The following is a 15,792-nucleotide window of genomic DNA, read 5'->3' as shown; positions in this document are numbered from 1 at the left end:
CAGCAATGTGTCAGAATTAGTGGCCACTCAAACTAGAGGTGATATTTTTTTAAATTTACACTAATTCTGACTTTTACAAATCCTGATTCATTTTAGGTTCTGCTTTTGTACAAAAGGTACCATTTTTCATTTCCTGTTTCCATGTCTTGCTGGTGCATTTTGTATGTGAACAGTTTGCTTACTCCCCATTAGAATGCCCTTTGCTTACTCCCCATTAGCTTTGGAGGTGGCATTCAGAGATCAGGGGTTATTTAATTGGGGAAGATGTGGAATGGATTCAGACAGGGGTGTTCAACAAGACAACTTCTAAATATTTCTCTTAAAACTTAAGATTCTCCTTAAACTGAAGGGAGTTTTGGAGTTTTACCCTTTCCCTTGTGTTGTCCCCTCTACCGGAGGGCATTTGCCTCACCTAGGAGGTGCGTAAACACTGGAATTAGCTGAGAGAATAAAATAAATAATAATTCCGTTCAAGGGGAAGAGAGGGAAAGGCAGCAAGCACACTCTGGATTTTGGTGATCTTGGAGCGTATTAGGCCATGAGATCCCTCAGTAGGAGCTGAATGCTCTGTGTGAGGTTTCATGTGTTTCTTTTGTCCAGCTCCTCCTTTTGGGCCTTTGGTTGTCCATAGACACACAGTCAGAACTAGACCAAAGAACTTCTGAAGACAGAGTCCTCGTAGCCTTCTCCAGACAGGAGGTGGTCTTTCCACTTTGGGCTTGAGCTAGCAGAATGTTTTTCTTCTAGTGAGTAAAACAACATCCTCTATGAAGCTTCTCCCCATTGGTTCCAAACTATTCCCTGATGCTTGGCAGAGCAAAATCCCATCCCTTTTCTATCTGAGTGCCCTTTGGGGAGTTGAGGACAGCCATTATTTTTGAGATGGAGTTTTGTCTTCATCTGTCTGAACATTTCTGGTGTTCCGAAATCCTCATGACATGATTTCCAGTCTCTTCTATACTTTGGTTGCTCTCATTTCAGGGTACTCCAATTTTGTCTAGCGTGGGGTCAGATTGAGATGCTCTGGCCAGCCCAGAGAGAAGCAAGATTCTCTTTCAACCCATCCATCATCCTGTTTGTTCTTCAGTGCCTTCACATGCTCGACCCCCTGATACGTTCTCCTTGGGCAGAATGTCTGGGCTTTTATTCTGTTCCATCCCTCACAACATTCCTATCACCAGAAGTCCTCAGTTTTAGATCCGTTTGCATGAAAGAGATTTTTGTTTGCTTGTTTTTGCAGATTTCCTTGAATTCTCCAAATTCTTATTGCTGTTTTATACTTGAACTGAGTTTATAACAGTTTTTTTTTTTTAAGATCCTCTTTGCTTATTCATGAGAGACAGAGAGGCAGAGACATAGGCAGAGGGAGAAGCAGACTCCTTGTGGGGAGTCTGATGTGAGCCTCTATCCCTGGACCCTGGGATCACGACCCAAGCCAAAGGCAGACGCTCAACTGCTGAGCCACCCAGGTGCCCCTATAATGAAGTATAAGTGTATTCAGGGCTAGTTGCTTTTTTTCATATTGAGCCCAGAACCCAATAGAGGTCTGAGAAATATATCTCAAGTCTATGGTCGGTAACTATATCATGAATCAACTTATCATCATCCTTTTGGTGGCACATAGCTCCTTTTGTCTTGGGTGTTTGTTTTGTCTTATGCCTGTCGTGTCTGCATTGCTTATGGAGAAAGAGACTGTGAGGAAGGTTTTTAATACAGGGAGTTTTATGATTTTATTCCAAGCTCAGTTTTCCCATGTGACTCAGTACAGAGTGCCATCAACATCAGGGAGGTATTTAATAGGGATCAGTGGGAACCAGCTTGAGATTTGGTTTGCTGAAACTAATATGAGATGCTTTATGTTGACCCCCCAGCCAGAGTTCCCTTGCCAGGACAGCTAGAAGAGTTGCTGAAGCAATGTGATATGGTGAGAAGAGCTCTAGGCTTAAATAGATTTAGGTTTGATCCCTATCTCTGCCACTTATTTCACGGTCCATTAACCACTGTGACCTCAGTTTCGTTGTCCATAAAATGGAGTTAACCTACCTTCACAACCAAGGTCTCCGAACTGGTATGATGGCGGAATGAGATAATGGGTCAAAACACATGTGGCGAACTCTGGCCAGAGCCCTGTTGTCACTCTCCAGAGTTTCTTTATTCAGTCCCCACTACCAGTCCCCAGTTCTGGAAAATAAGGAGCATCCCAACAGGTCACTGGTTGTTTCCCCCACATTCGACATGATGACAAATTCTCTCCTGCAGGCTCTGTCTGGGATTCTCTATCTGTGTCATACCCAGCACACTGTCCTCACAGCTGAGGAGTCAATCAATACTCCTTAATGGTGCCGCTCATTGCCCTGCACTGTGGAAGGTCAGCGAGCATCATTTCCCCTTCTCTCCAGAGACAGAGCATATAGTCTAGACACACTGGGCAGGAGGAAGGCAGGACAGCTAAGCCCTGAGCTCCCCTGAAGGTTTTTCTAGTGCCTTGGACACACCTTACTTGGTTGCATGAGCCTCTAATGCTGTTTGCAGAAAGAGTAATTAATGTATTTGACTTCCTACCTGCCTGCCAGGGTAGGGGAGAATGAATGAGACTGTATCTATCTCTCTGGAGAAAGATACTTTTTGGACGTACAATCTGTTCCCATCAAGGTGGGGAGCAGAAAATTGCCAGGGCACCAAAAGGCCCTGTGCCCACACTGGCGAGAGTCCAGGAGACTGGACCTTCACTCTTTGCTCAGACGGCGGAGACCACGCCTGTCTCTGCAGAACAGCCCTGAGTGAATGTCCGACTTTATGATGCATTTGTGCCACTGAGGGCCTTGGACGCGAAGAGGAGGCAACCGGTTGCCAGTCACCACTTCCCATACAGAGGGTACGCTGTGCAAGCCCGTGACTCATGCCACACTCCCCTGGACTCAGAGGCCTCCAGGCACGGAGAGCTCTGTCTCCCCAGCAGATTCCCCTGATTGATTACAGGGGGTCTCAACCGTGCACCCCCCGCAGAGGCCCTCCTAGGTGGCTGCAGGCGGACTCCACACCCCTGAGGTGCGTGCACTCTGCTCTCGGGCCCTCCTCCTGCGGAGGCACCAGCGGCTGGGCCCGGCCTTGCCATGTCCCACATCTCCCACAAGGGGGAGCCCCCGGAGGGCAGTGGGATTTTGGCAGTTGAAGTTTTCTCCTCCTGTCCTCTGATTTTCGCGCTTGACCCAACTGTGAGATTTCTTTGTTGCAATGTTGGGGTCTGAGATAACACTTCTGGAGGCTGCGGCCGAGAAGCACAGCTGATGCCATCTTTTCTTGTCTGTGCTTAATTACCTAGCGTTATACACGAAGGAGGAAAAGCAACAAAGAGCTTGAAGACTTTCATGGCTCCCAGGCCCTGGATGGAGGCAGGCGGCCTCAGACGGACAGAACCAGGGAGATGCCTGTGGCTGCAGAGCCCAGGTAGGTGCCCGGGAGAGGCCGGTGCAGGGGCTCACGGTGTGGGGAGGGGGGCCAGGGGCACGGAGGCCCTGATGGTGGGAGGCTGGGGTGGATAGACAGGGGTGGGCAGGGGGGATTAGGGAGGGGGGAGGCAGTGCAGACAGCCTGAGGGAGGGCAGAGGGAGGAGCCCCCAAAGGAGTGCAAAGGGACAAAAATGCATGTAGGATGTGATGCAAAAGTGACCCCGGAGCCGGAGCCGGAGAGGGAGGGTTTGCAAACTGACTCAGAGACTTAAACTAGTTTGAAGTCGGGCCCAGGAACTTCACAGGACACGAGAGGCCGAGTCGGAGAGCCAGTGCTCGGCGACACAAGAAGATTCAAAGTGAGAAGGTCTCTGCCTGGGAGTCCATCTAGCCTTGGGCTTGTGTGTCGTGTGGCCACACCCACTCCGGACTCTGGGCTTCCTAAACTGGAAGGAATTCTGGCCCGATGGCCTTTTCAGGTTCTCTCTGCTCTCAACTCAAGTCTCAGACGGTCCCCTTCTCCCCTCCAGTCTCCCCTCCAGTCGCTCGGGGTAATGGACCAGGAGCCAGGAGTGCTCACTCTGCCATTAGCGAGATTAGCTTCGGCAAGGAGACGTCGGGATCCCCTTTTTCTTTGTCTATAAAAGGGAGATAATAATATATTACTGATGAGCCTTATAGGATTTTTCTGAGATTTGAATAAGTAAGATAATGTGAATAAATGCTCCTAATAGATTATAATTGCTAGCTAAATAAAAGATGGCATTAATAATAATTAATCAGTTAATAGACCCTTACGCCTCGCAGTGGGGTATTTTCCTACTGAGCCTCTTTGGAGGAATGTGTGTATCCTATCGGTGGGAAAATTTAAATACATGACCTCTAATTGCCACATCACTTTTTAGAGTAACCTCCTTGGCAGATAAGTGGGAAACTTTGCGTTCTTTCCCTCTTAGCCACCTTCAAATGTTCTCTTTCCCCGCCTCGGCTACACATCTCTACTTCTCAGATGTGCAGATAATGATGGATGGGGTCTGCTTGGCTATCTGGAAGAGTGATTTGTCTGTGTCCTCTGCACTATACTGCTCAAGTACATGTCACAATGTGTCTCAGGCACATGATCAGGTGGAAGAAGCAAATAAGATGCTGTGTTTATAATCCCAACACCATCTTCCATCCACCTGGAATGTTCTTTCCAGCCTACTTGTTACTTATTCATTAAAATGTCTCAGATGGGAAACTGGGGTCTACACTCTGGGTCAGGCTCTTTCCGTCGACCTACGAAGGCCGAAGTTGGCTTTGATACCTGTGGACACAGTCACCCTTTCCTTTGGTTCCAAAAGCACTGTGGTGTTTGGGGAAGGTAGTGTGGACCATGGGCAAATCCCTTGACTTCTTCGAGCCTTCTCTTTTCCCTCTGTCAGATGCAGTTGCTTCTCCCCTTTCTTACCGCCTCCAGCTATAGATGTGAGGTGCACATGAGATTATACCTGAACACCCCAAAAGCTTATATCTCTACAGTGTTGCATCATTATAAGACATCACCATTGTAAGGATTACTTACACCTAGTAAGGATTACTAGGGATCTCCCCGTATTTCACAACCTCACTTCTTTTAGAAGCTGTTTTTTTTCCAGATGTTAACATATTCTCCTATTTCTTTTCTTCTCCACCAACTGACTAGTAAATTAATATTTATAGAGATGCTAAGTTTAAGTCCTTTACCTACTCACCTTCAGAATGTTTGTGTCCTCTCTAAATCATGTGTACAGCTGCATAGTATGTACACAGACTGTATTTTTCTAAAGCCACCAAACGCGTCTATACGTTCCTTCTTTCAAGCAGGTGCCTACTCCCCCTTTTAAAACAAAATATATGCAAATGTATATTTGAGCAAAACACATAGGCTGACATTCACGCAGCATACTCACTCGGCACAGTTAACGGGGAAGAGGAGTGAACACGGCACCGTATCAGCACTTCAGCTATTCTAGAGTCCAGGAGTGACCACAATACACAATTCATGTGGTTAAAAAAAATCGTGGATCAATTTCTGCCCTGTTCCCAGTAATGAATACCAATATCTGCCTCTTCCAGACAGACGCTCGGCAGCTACAGATATTTTTAAATGAGTTTTTAAAAATACATTTGCAAAGTCAATTATTTTGAATCTCATCTGAAGCAATTAAAAAAAAAACATCCTGACATTTAAGGTGATATTTTTTCCCAAGTAAAATAATTATAAATAATACTAATTATGAACAAATCATTCAGTTACTCTCAGCCTGGTTCAACCTTTAGGTTAATAAACCAATCCATTAAAATTCATCTTGCTCAAAGGACCAATTTGTTAAAAAATGTAGTGACCTTTCACCACAAGTATGATGGATATTTTCTTTAACAATAATCAGAGCTGTCTTTCCCAGAAGAGAGTGTGGTCAAGTGGTAGATGTAGTAAATGAGGGATCTAGTCATTCTTCTAGCTTAGGTACAAAATGATGTTGATGGTGATGAAGATGAATATACAAAATGGGAAACCCTTGTTTCCAAAAGAGATGTCTGAAAGTCTCAGGCCAACTGCTTATAAAAACTGATAATATCGTTCTTCACAGCAGGAAAGATTTTAGATATGCGCCCCTGTCTGCCTCTGGTGTTTGTTCTGTCCAAAGACGTAGGCTAGGGATTTGCAAATAGGGCCCATGGGCCAAATCCAGTCTGCTACCTGTTTCTGTGAATAAAGTTTTATCGGAACAAAGCCCAGCTCTCCATTTCCGTATCACCGGTGGCTGCTTGCCTACTGCAAAGGCAGTCGAGTAGCCACAACAGAGCCTCAAATATTTATTATTTGGCCCTTTACAGAAAAAAGTTTGCCAACCCCGGTTGTAGGGTAATGAAAAAAAAAAAACTTTTCTTTGAATTTACAACACCAGTGAATATTTAAGTGGCACTTTACAGTTTGGAAAGTCTGACCATGTTATTTTGTAGTGGATATTATTATCCTCCTGTCACTGATGAAGAAATTGCAAATGTTCAGTAGGACCTTGACCTCTGAAGAGAGAAGGACGCTGCCCTGAGGGTCACCGTTAGAGAAGCAGTGGGGGAGATGGCTCTCAAGCTGTGCCATGGTTGCCTATCCCTTTCATCCACCCAGATGTGGTCAATGCCAAAGGATAGTAAAGGAAGGGATACTCTTGACATTCCGTTCCCTCTCTATCTGACTTTGGCCTGGGTGATTTTATACTTGTTCTGCTTCTACATCCTTCTTCACATAACGAGAGCAATACTAATCACAGAAAGGAGGAAAAAAAAAAAAAAGCCTTGTAGTCAAACAAAGCTAACTCTCACTTATCCATACTGAAGGAATGTATCCGCCCCGAAATTGGCACCATGGCATGGATATTCTGCAACAACCAGAAACAGAAACGTCTTTGTTTTAGGAATATGCTCTTTTTTTCTTTTTTTTTAAGTTTGCTTTTTGAAGTGCTCCTAATTATGTGCCGGTTTTACTCAGTTTATTATCAAAATTATACTTTACCCCCCTGAGTTCATTTCGTCGACTAGCAAGGGGGAGGCCCTGAGGTACTGGATACTAGGATGAAGGAAACCTGGAATGAAGACCTTGCCTTTGAGATCCATAGATATAAAACATGTTTGCGGAGACCTACAGATTTTCTTAATCTTATGCTTTCTTGGAACGGAAGTAAGGGATACACCAAGAGAGATGAGAATAAGACACTCCTATGTCAAACCTTCCATGAAGATTTCAAGCCAAAGATAAGGCTCTAAACAAATGGACTTTTTCAGTTTTTCCACTCAACTGACCCTTATTTGGAGTTGTCCCCTCTGGCAGGTGTGGGTAGGAGATGGAGGGGTATCACATTGACTAACATTCAAATATTTTAATGAATGATTATTAAACAAATGAACATGTACATTTGTGTCTATAATACAAATTAGAAATAAGCAACAGAACGGAAGTACAGATAAAATCTGGACACGCTCAAAGGAGAAGTTCTTTTTCCTTATTAGACAGTCACTGAAGATATTGTGGAACAAGTGGCATTTTGTGAGACGTAAGAATATATGGATTTTAGACGTTTGGAAATGGAAGTAGGTGGGCCTTCTGGGAGCAAGTAGAGAAGACAAAGTCATAGAGTAAAGTGTAGGACTTGTATGTGATCAGAAAGCCATTTACTCTATTCGAAGCAACTGGTTACACAGAACAGAGAAGTAGAAGAAGGTCAGAGTCAGATTCGAGAGGGCCTGGACATGTAGGTTAAGAAGTTTGGTCTTTACCATGTGGATGATGAGAATCATTACATGTTACAGGACAGTTGCATGATCATACCTGTGATTTGGAAAAAGATGTAACAGATGTTTGGAAAGGTCTTGGAGGCCAGGTCACCAGTTAGCAGCTAGAGCAATGGGCCAGGCAGGATGGAGAAATTTATACCTTTGTCTCATGGTCTCTTCACGAGACTGCTCCTCTATAACCTGATGATCGTAGGTTATAGCACTGGCTGAGGGCCTTCTGAGGGCATTTATTTAATGGCATGCCAGTGGCATTTACTCATAAAACCAAAAAGTCATTGGGGCCAGAAATAGGGGTTTTGGTTACTTCCCCAGACAGGATGCAGTTGGGGTGATTATACATGTGATTCATCGAGGTCGGGAAACAAGTCCTCCACAAACAAACACCCCTCCCCTCCAAGCCCAGTGACTCACGACTTCTTCAACTTGGAAAGCTCTGGAGTCCAGGCAGAATTTAAGGTATGCTGTTAAATCATAATTCTTCAATGTTCATTGTTATAAGAGAAATATTTTTATTCATTCCTTCAATCGTTCAAGCCATGAGCATTTATTGAACTCTTACTGTTTCAGGCACAGAGTATTTAGAGTTATAAAACTTAGTTCCTGCCATGAAATATTCCCCAGGTTAGCTTGGAAAACAGATGTAGTATAGAAAATTGGTAGATAGGCAGCCCCGGTGGCTCAGCAGTTTAGCGCCACCTTCAGCCCAGGGCCTGATCCTGGAGACCCAGGATAGAGACCCACGTTGGGCTCCCTGCAGGGAGCCTGTTTCTCCCTCTGCCTGTGTCTCTGCCTCTCTCTCTCTGTGTCTGTCATGAATAAATAAATAAAATCTTTAAAAAAATAGGTAGAGTACCCCACAAATGTTGCAGTAAAGAAATGCAAACAGTACCAGAGGGTCAGAGGAAAGACCCCTAATTGTTTTGAGAGAGGAGGAATGGCTTTGACATGGGGTCCTAAACAATGACTATTTATCGCTTACTCATTCATTCATTTAACAAATAATTATCAGGCACTTCCTATATGCCAGGCACTGTTTTAGATGTGAGATTTCATGGTTTTGTGGAGTTTACATTCTAGAGAGAAGATCCAAATATTAAATACACCTGGGAACCAAACAAGCAAATCTCTACCCTCAGGGAGTTTACATTCTTGTAGAGGAACATTTCAGAGAGCAGAAACTAGAAAGCACTTCGTTCCAAGAAAGAAGAACACAGGCAAAAGGAAGCATGGATTTAGCCCCATGGGGAAAGAATGGAGAAAGAAGCTTCAGGTTCGGGGGGTCTCAATATAACAAGGGGGCTTATTTATAGACCTGAACTAAGATGTACAAGTTGCCTTGACATTCTTTGGCTGGAGTTGACAGGCAGAAGATAGACACTGTTCTCAAATAGAGTCATAGAATTGAGTCCCTAGACATTCTGATTTTTTCAGTGTCTATCAGGAAACCGAGTGCTGTGGCTTGGGCTCACTGACGATTTTTCTGTACCTTCCGTCTGACTGTTCTGCAGTGGCCCAGTGCCATGAAGATAAAAACTTAATCCACTGGCTTCCTCCTTGCTTAAATAATATTCAGGTCAAATTCTGTAACAGCCAACTCTGGCTTGGAGGTCATACTTGATTCTCATTTTATCAGGTTGTCTAAAATAACCAGGCCATGAGGTGGTTATTGTTATGGTACTCGTTGGAATGGGATTTGACCTATATAAGGAAAAGAACTAGGACAGGAATAGCTCTTCAGCCCATCACAGACTTGGAGAAATCCAGTATGAGCAATTTCAGAATCACAGAGCTGGAAGGGACTCAAGGTGACTTAAGGTGATCCTGGCACCTGCCTCTGGGCACATATGTGCCTGTCTGGAAATTTAATATAAATTCTAGAACTCATTATTTTAACAACACGTAAAAGTTTACCCATCCCGAATATAGTTTCCTTCGGGGTAGTGATGCTGCCTACCCTCAGGCACAACATCTTTGAGCCTCCTCTTTTACAGGAGACCTCAGAACTTACAGCATATGCTTTTGAATATATTTGGTAGGAGAAAATCATTGTCCTTGTAGGATGTTTTGCATCTTCAGAAAACCAAATGCCATATCTAATTGGTCCTGCTGAATGATACCATTTTTGATTAAAAATGAATTTAAATGCGGCTATGAAATTATGAGGTGACATTTTTGTTTGGCTCATAACTGGTTCAAAACAGGTTTAGCAGTAATTGCAAAAGTAGTAAGTATATATTGCCGCAGGTGGCTAACTCTGGTAAGCTGTACTGTTTCTCGCTCTTCTTGGTAAGCTACTTGAGGTCAAGGAGCATGCCTTCTACTTCTACATACCTACTACAGAGGCAGGTGCATGTCAGGGATGATTTGTTGAACGAATGAAAAGACAATAATGTCATCACCTCACATTCATATCATGAATTCTTTGTCCATTTTTATTTATTTATTTTTACCACAGATAGATCCCAAGGTCACTGCTTATCTTAAGGCTAAGTAGCCAGCACATGGCAATGAAGTAGTCTGTGGTAAACAGAACACTGTTCTGGGAAGAGAGTTCCGGTTCTAGTGTAGAGTCCATTTTGAGTAGTGAGGGTGGTTTTCAAAAGGTGCCTAAGCCTGTGTCTCCATCTTAATAAAGGGATGGCACTGGATGATGGAAAGGGTCCATCCAAGGAATAAAATATAGAGGAGCTACTTTGTGCCCATCTCTGTGCTTGTTGTGGGAGATTTTTTTTTTTTTTAAGGTCTTGATGTTGATCAGGATTCTATGTTTGCCAGTGACAGAAACCCATCTTGATTTAGTTGAGGTACAAAACCACATTCTGGAAGGGCAGGGATACACCAGGCTCCAGAAATTCCCCAGATTAAGGACTCAAGTGTTTCCATGACATACTTCCTCCAACCTTGTCTTCAGCTTCTCTCTCTGGGGCAGTTTTATTTTCTCTCATCTGCTTCCTCCATGAGGCTGGAGAAATTTGTAGGACCTCTGGAAAGTTTCCTGGAAGAGGAATACAAGATACCATGATTATTGGCTGTTTGTAGGATCAGGAGGTTGGCTGGAGAGAGGAGCAGCTCACCCAGATAAGAGGTTGCTATATAGCCAACAAAATAGAGCTTTGCTGAGGCCTGCCGTCCCCATTTGCCACCCACTCCTGCCCTCCCCCTCTCGCTCTACATACATTGGCTGGTGACCTTCTACTATTGAAGGCTCTGCTCAGCTTCACTGTATCTGAGGGCTGCCTGCTTGGGCAGCACAATTTCTTCCAGAGCACCTGGAGCCCATCTGCACCAGGAAATACAGCTCGTCATGGTCTGTTTACAGGTTTTTCTCCTCCTGGGGAGATTGAAAACTTCTCAAAGATGCTAACAGCCTTCATGGTTTTGTGTTACTTTATTTATTGGATTATTTATTTATTTATTATTGACAGCCTACTGTGTGCTAGGTCCTGAGGATTGAAAGAGACGTAGCCCAGGATCCCTGTTCTCAAGATGATGGTCAAGTGGGAAACATGATAAATACGGTAAACAGACAGTTGCAGTGCAATGTGTGGGATGAATCCACCACAGGCATCAGTGCTGGTGCTACAGGAGCCCAGAGCACACAGGATAGTCTCCGCCCTCAAGAACAACAGTTGGGAAGGCCAGAGGAAGTTCCAAGAGGTAGAAAGGGTCCACCCCTGGCCTGTACTGGGTCCTGTTGAATAGGAAGATTGAGCTTGGTTGTGTAGGGTCTAGGGGTAGGAGGAGAGTTCTTTGCCATAGAAACAGTCTATGAGAGGCTCAGAGATGCTGAAAGTAGAACATAATCACATGCTTGTGTTTGAATGGCATAAATGAGACAGGGATACATGAAATAATTAGAAAATAACTTTCGAATAGAGAACTAATTTTACAACACAAGTGCACTAGGAGTATGGAAAGATTGAGATCACCATGGACACACAAAGGAAATCCTTTCAAAAAATGTGGATATTGATTCACTTCATGGGGAGTTAGTGCTAAATCTGAAATCAGAGAATCTGAATTTCAGTCTCACTCTTCTAGGTATTAGCTTGGTGATAATTTCTCAATCCCTAGGTTATCAAAGAAAGAAGACGTTCAGAGTTATACTGAGGATAAAATCAGACACGTAAATGAAAGTACGTGGTACTGGAAGGTGCTTTATAAATCTAAGTTATTCTTTAAATCGGATTATCTTTAAAACAGCTCTTAATTGACAGGAGTATTTGGAAGAGATGAAAAGATGTATAAATATAGCTACATGAAAAGATGCAATATTCATGTTAAGAGTTGTGTTAATTTTACTTACTGGCTCAAAATTTTGGTTAATGCTATTGCAAAATGCATGTTAATGAGTTGATGATGGCTGCTTATACATTGCTGATTCTGAAGATAGGAGAGAGAAACACTGCTTCAGGGTACATGATCTGACTCAGCTGGACATGTGACATGCTAGGAATTAAGTCATTTGGATATTGTGACTATCAGGTGTTCTCTCTACTAAGTGAACTGCACTTTTGTACACAGGTTTGCCTAAGGATTTCCTTCTAGCTATAGAACCCTATGAGGTGGGGCACCTGGGAGGCTCAGTCACTTAATTGTCTGCCTTCGGCTCAGGTCATGGTCTCAGGGTCCTGGGATCGAGCCCCACATTGGCTCTCTGCTTGGTGGGGAGAGTCTGCTTCTCCCTTTCCCTCTCTCCTCAACACTCATTCTATCTCTGCCTCTCTCTGTGTTCCTTTCAAATGAATAAATAAAACCTTAAAAAAAAAACCCTATGAGGTAAAACTTCCCCTTCAATGCCCTGATTTCCTCTTCTTAAGTGGTCGTAAATAATGGTGGCATTTTAAAGAGCTGCACTCATACAAGGACCTGAAGAAATGTAATTCCCATTATATTCTGTGTGAGTCCCTCTTATCTGTGGTTAGGTGTGGGAAAAGGCCGGTAACTACACCCAACAGACGCAGAATAACCCACTAAAGGGGTCTGAAGTCTTTGAGTGTGTCTCAAAGATTATGGATGAAATACTAAAATTTAGTTGACTTAGTATGTTGAGGCAAGTCAGAAAATAAATCTTTATCCCATGTGCTCCTTCAGTTTTCCAGAGCTCTTGGTAATGTGTGGAAAGAAACTCAAACTTTGCAGCCCATGCTTACCAGCAATGCTAACTCTGAGCTGATCCTTATAGGAGAGAATGACTCAAATGTTTTACTATGTTTCTGTGAGGGTGGTCCTGAGAAGCATGGAGTAAGGCTTTAGAGATTTGTCACTCATATCATTCAATCATGAGTACACAGAAGCTGGGAGTGGAGGCCCATCACTTCCAAGTATGGGGTCAAAGACATGGCCAATTGATAGTCCTCTTTCTGCACTCACAGTTCGATCTACCTGGACCCAACTCTTGTGATGGCTGCCTTTCTAAAACTTACTTGAGGAAGGAGAACATGACTCCTTCCTTGAGACATTAGGTCTAAGAGAGGTTAACACAAGTTCCACCAAATAACAAGGTAGTCTTATGTCAAACAAGCTGAGAAATTCTGACTGTGTCCCCATTGGAGATACAAAATGCACATTAACATATTGAAGGCTACAAAAAAATTGAACTCCACTTCCCCAGAGTTATTTGACTATAGGATTGTTTTACTTAGCGATACTCATTAGTGTCTTGAGTTAACTCTTGTTCCTCCACAGTATGATTTGGAAAGTTCTTAGAGAAGTTTCAATCCCTATGGTGCCTCTAAGTATCTCATTCTCTATTAAATTAGAGGTTTGCAGGAAGGGGGGCTAAAGTAAGCAATCAGTCTACTTGTTCATCCATCCAGTAAAGCTCCATTTCCAAGATTAATTCAGAAAAATTTTTTCTTCTTTTCCATTAGATTGGATAGATCTTATGGAAAATCCCTTGAAAATGTTGAGGTTGAGGCCACTCTTCCCTCCCCTCTGCCCTTTTTCTTTCTTTGTAGAGAATGAGACTGGGTGTGATTTTATAACTATTATAGTTTGTATTTGATGGGACCCGATGGAAACCTACTCGCCAAGAGACAGAGTAATAGCCAGTAGTTTTAGCTGTAATCACAGAAAAATCCTTTCGTCTTCTTCAGCTTTTCCATTGCTCTGTGATTGTGAGCCGTATCTTTAAAAGACTGTTTCTAAAAAGTGCTAAGATTGTGTTTTCTTTCCATAAGCTCTCCAAAGCATCCTTTTTTCCTACCCACAAAATAGTCAAGAAGATACTAGACAAAGGGATCAACTCCATTCAATGTATGTTTTATTTTATTCCTCCTCTCAGAAGCTTTTTTACATCAACTTTCTTCTCTTATCACTGATTTCCCCTGCATCTCTTTGGATTTATTCAATTCATAGGATGTGATTTTACCTATGGTGACACAGTGCTTTGCAGTTGACCTCATTCCATTCATCTATGTATTTTTTCTGCCAACTAGAATTTAAAGTTTATTGGAGGTAGGGACAATATATTGAAATCTTTCATATTGTCTTCAAAATCTCACATGCAGTGCACTGTATAGAGTTGACATTTATTTATTTGAATTCATTCAAGAATACTTTACATAGAGTGAATGTGAGTGAAGCTATCTACTCATCTTTTGGGTTTAAGGTCTATATGTCTAGAATGTAAATGTTGGAGTCCAAATGACTCGAGTTCAAATCTCAGGTGAAGGAAACATGAATAATCTGTGTGTTCTTCATCTTCTCTGAGATTCCATTTTCTTTCTTTCTTTCTTTTTTCTTAAAGATTTTATTTACTTATTTTAGAGAGAGAGGAAAAAAATAGCATGTGAGCTAGGGGAGGAGCAGAAGGGGAAAGGGGAGGAACCTCAAGCAGACTGTGCTAAGCAAAGCCTGATGCAGGGCTTGATCTCACAACCTTGTGATCATGACTGGAGCCAAAACCAAGAGTTGGATGCTTAACCAACTGAGCCACTCTGAGATTCCATTTTCTTCTACATAATGGAGATATATTTCTTAAAGGACTACATGAGAAGAATAGTCAACAGTTTAAGTTCTGGTATCCAATAGCTCTGGGTTTAAATATAATCATTGTGTCTTAACCTGCTCCATCATCTTGAGCAAATTGGTTAATCTCCTTAAGGCTCATTTCCCTCATCTGTGAATTGGGATCTATTACAGAATTTATCTCATGGAGTCATTTGAATTAAATGGATTTGATAAAATAATGCATGGAAAACTTAGAATGAGACCTCATTCCCAGTAAGAATTCAATAAATGCCAACTATTACTTTAGAAAAGTGCTTAGGATACCCAACACCAGTAGGCTGCCATTGGCAGAGACACTCTGTAGACCTGTTACAGAATAATGGAACTTATTGCGTAACTTTTGTATGTGAATGACATTCTGACTCTTTTAGCTATCTGAAATGGCACCAAATTCTTCTGAAGAAAAGGCTTTCTTGGAAGGATCATGAACATCTGGATTAAAAAGAGCTTACATTCTCAAAGTGTAGTGGGTTGGAGATATTTTTTATTGAACATAGCCATCTTGTGATTTGATTTCCTCAGGATATGAATCAGAGAGAAAAATACTGAATTTTTGTCCCAGAAAAAAAGGGGAGGACAGGCGGAGGATTTTTCACTGGTAAGGCAATTTACACACTTGTCCTTTTCATAGTGAGTCATGGTCTATGATACATTTCATAGCAATGTCTATGAGTTTCCAAATATGGAACAAGACATATCAGCCAAATAAGGAATAAAGAAGAAAACAGACTTTTAATCCACCTAGTTACCATTCACAGAATTCTAGAAGTAGGACTTTAAAAAAAATGGCTGTGCCAGCACCTCACGTGTAGTCATATCTTTAAACCCATTGAGAGAGAGTTAGCTAATCATTTTCAAAATACCTTTAGCAGATAGGCAGAGGAATTCCATCACCAGCCCTACTTGTTTTAAAACAAGTTCTTTCTTCCTAATATTTTCCCCAAACCATGTTTCTTTCCTGCTATAACTTGAGGCTAACTCTTCTTTTCTTGCTTTCATATTGGCTTACCTAAG

General features: G+C 42.5%; 1 long non-coding RNA gene across 1 annotated transcript in view; it reads left to right on the top strand.

Moving 5' to 3' along the window:
* The window catches only part of LOC140631136 (uncharacterized), a 214,310-nt gene that overhangs the window by 142,860 nt on the left and 55,658 nt on the right, over positions 1 to 15,792 (top strand). Inside the window, exon 4 of the long non-coding RNA XR_012028788.1 lies at positions 3,323 to 3,447. This is a non-coding gene — a long non-coding RNA (uncharacterized lncRNA). The remainder of the gene's footprint in view (positions 1 to 3,322; positions 3,448 to 15,792) is intronic.

The sequence above is a fragment of the Canis lupus genome, chromosome 3 (genome assembly GCF_048164855.1).
Source record: "Canis lupus baileyi chromosome 3, mCanLup2.hap1, whole genome shotgun sequence".
In the NCBI taxonomy this organism is placed as follows: domain Eukaryota; kingdom Metazoa; phylum Chordata; class Mammalia; order Carnivora; family Canidae; genus Canis; species Canis lupus.
The sequence above is the reverse complement of the archived record's forward strand: the minus strand, read 5'-3'. Positions and strand labels throughout refer to the sequence as shown.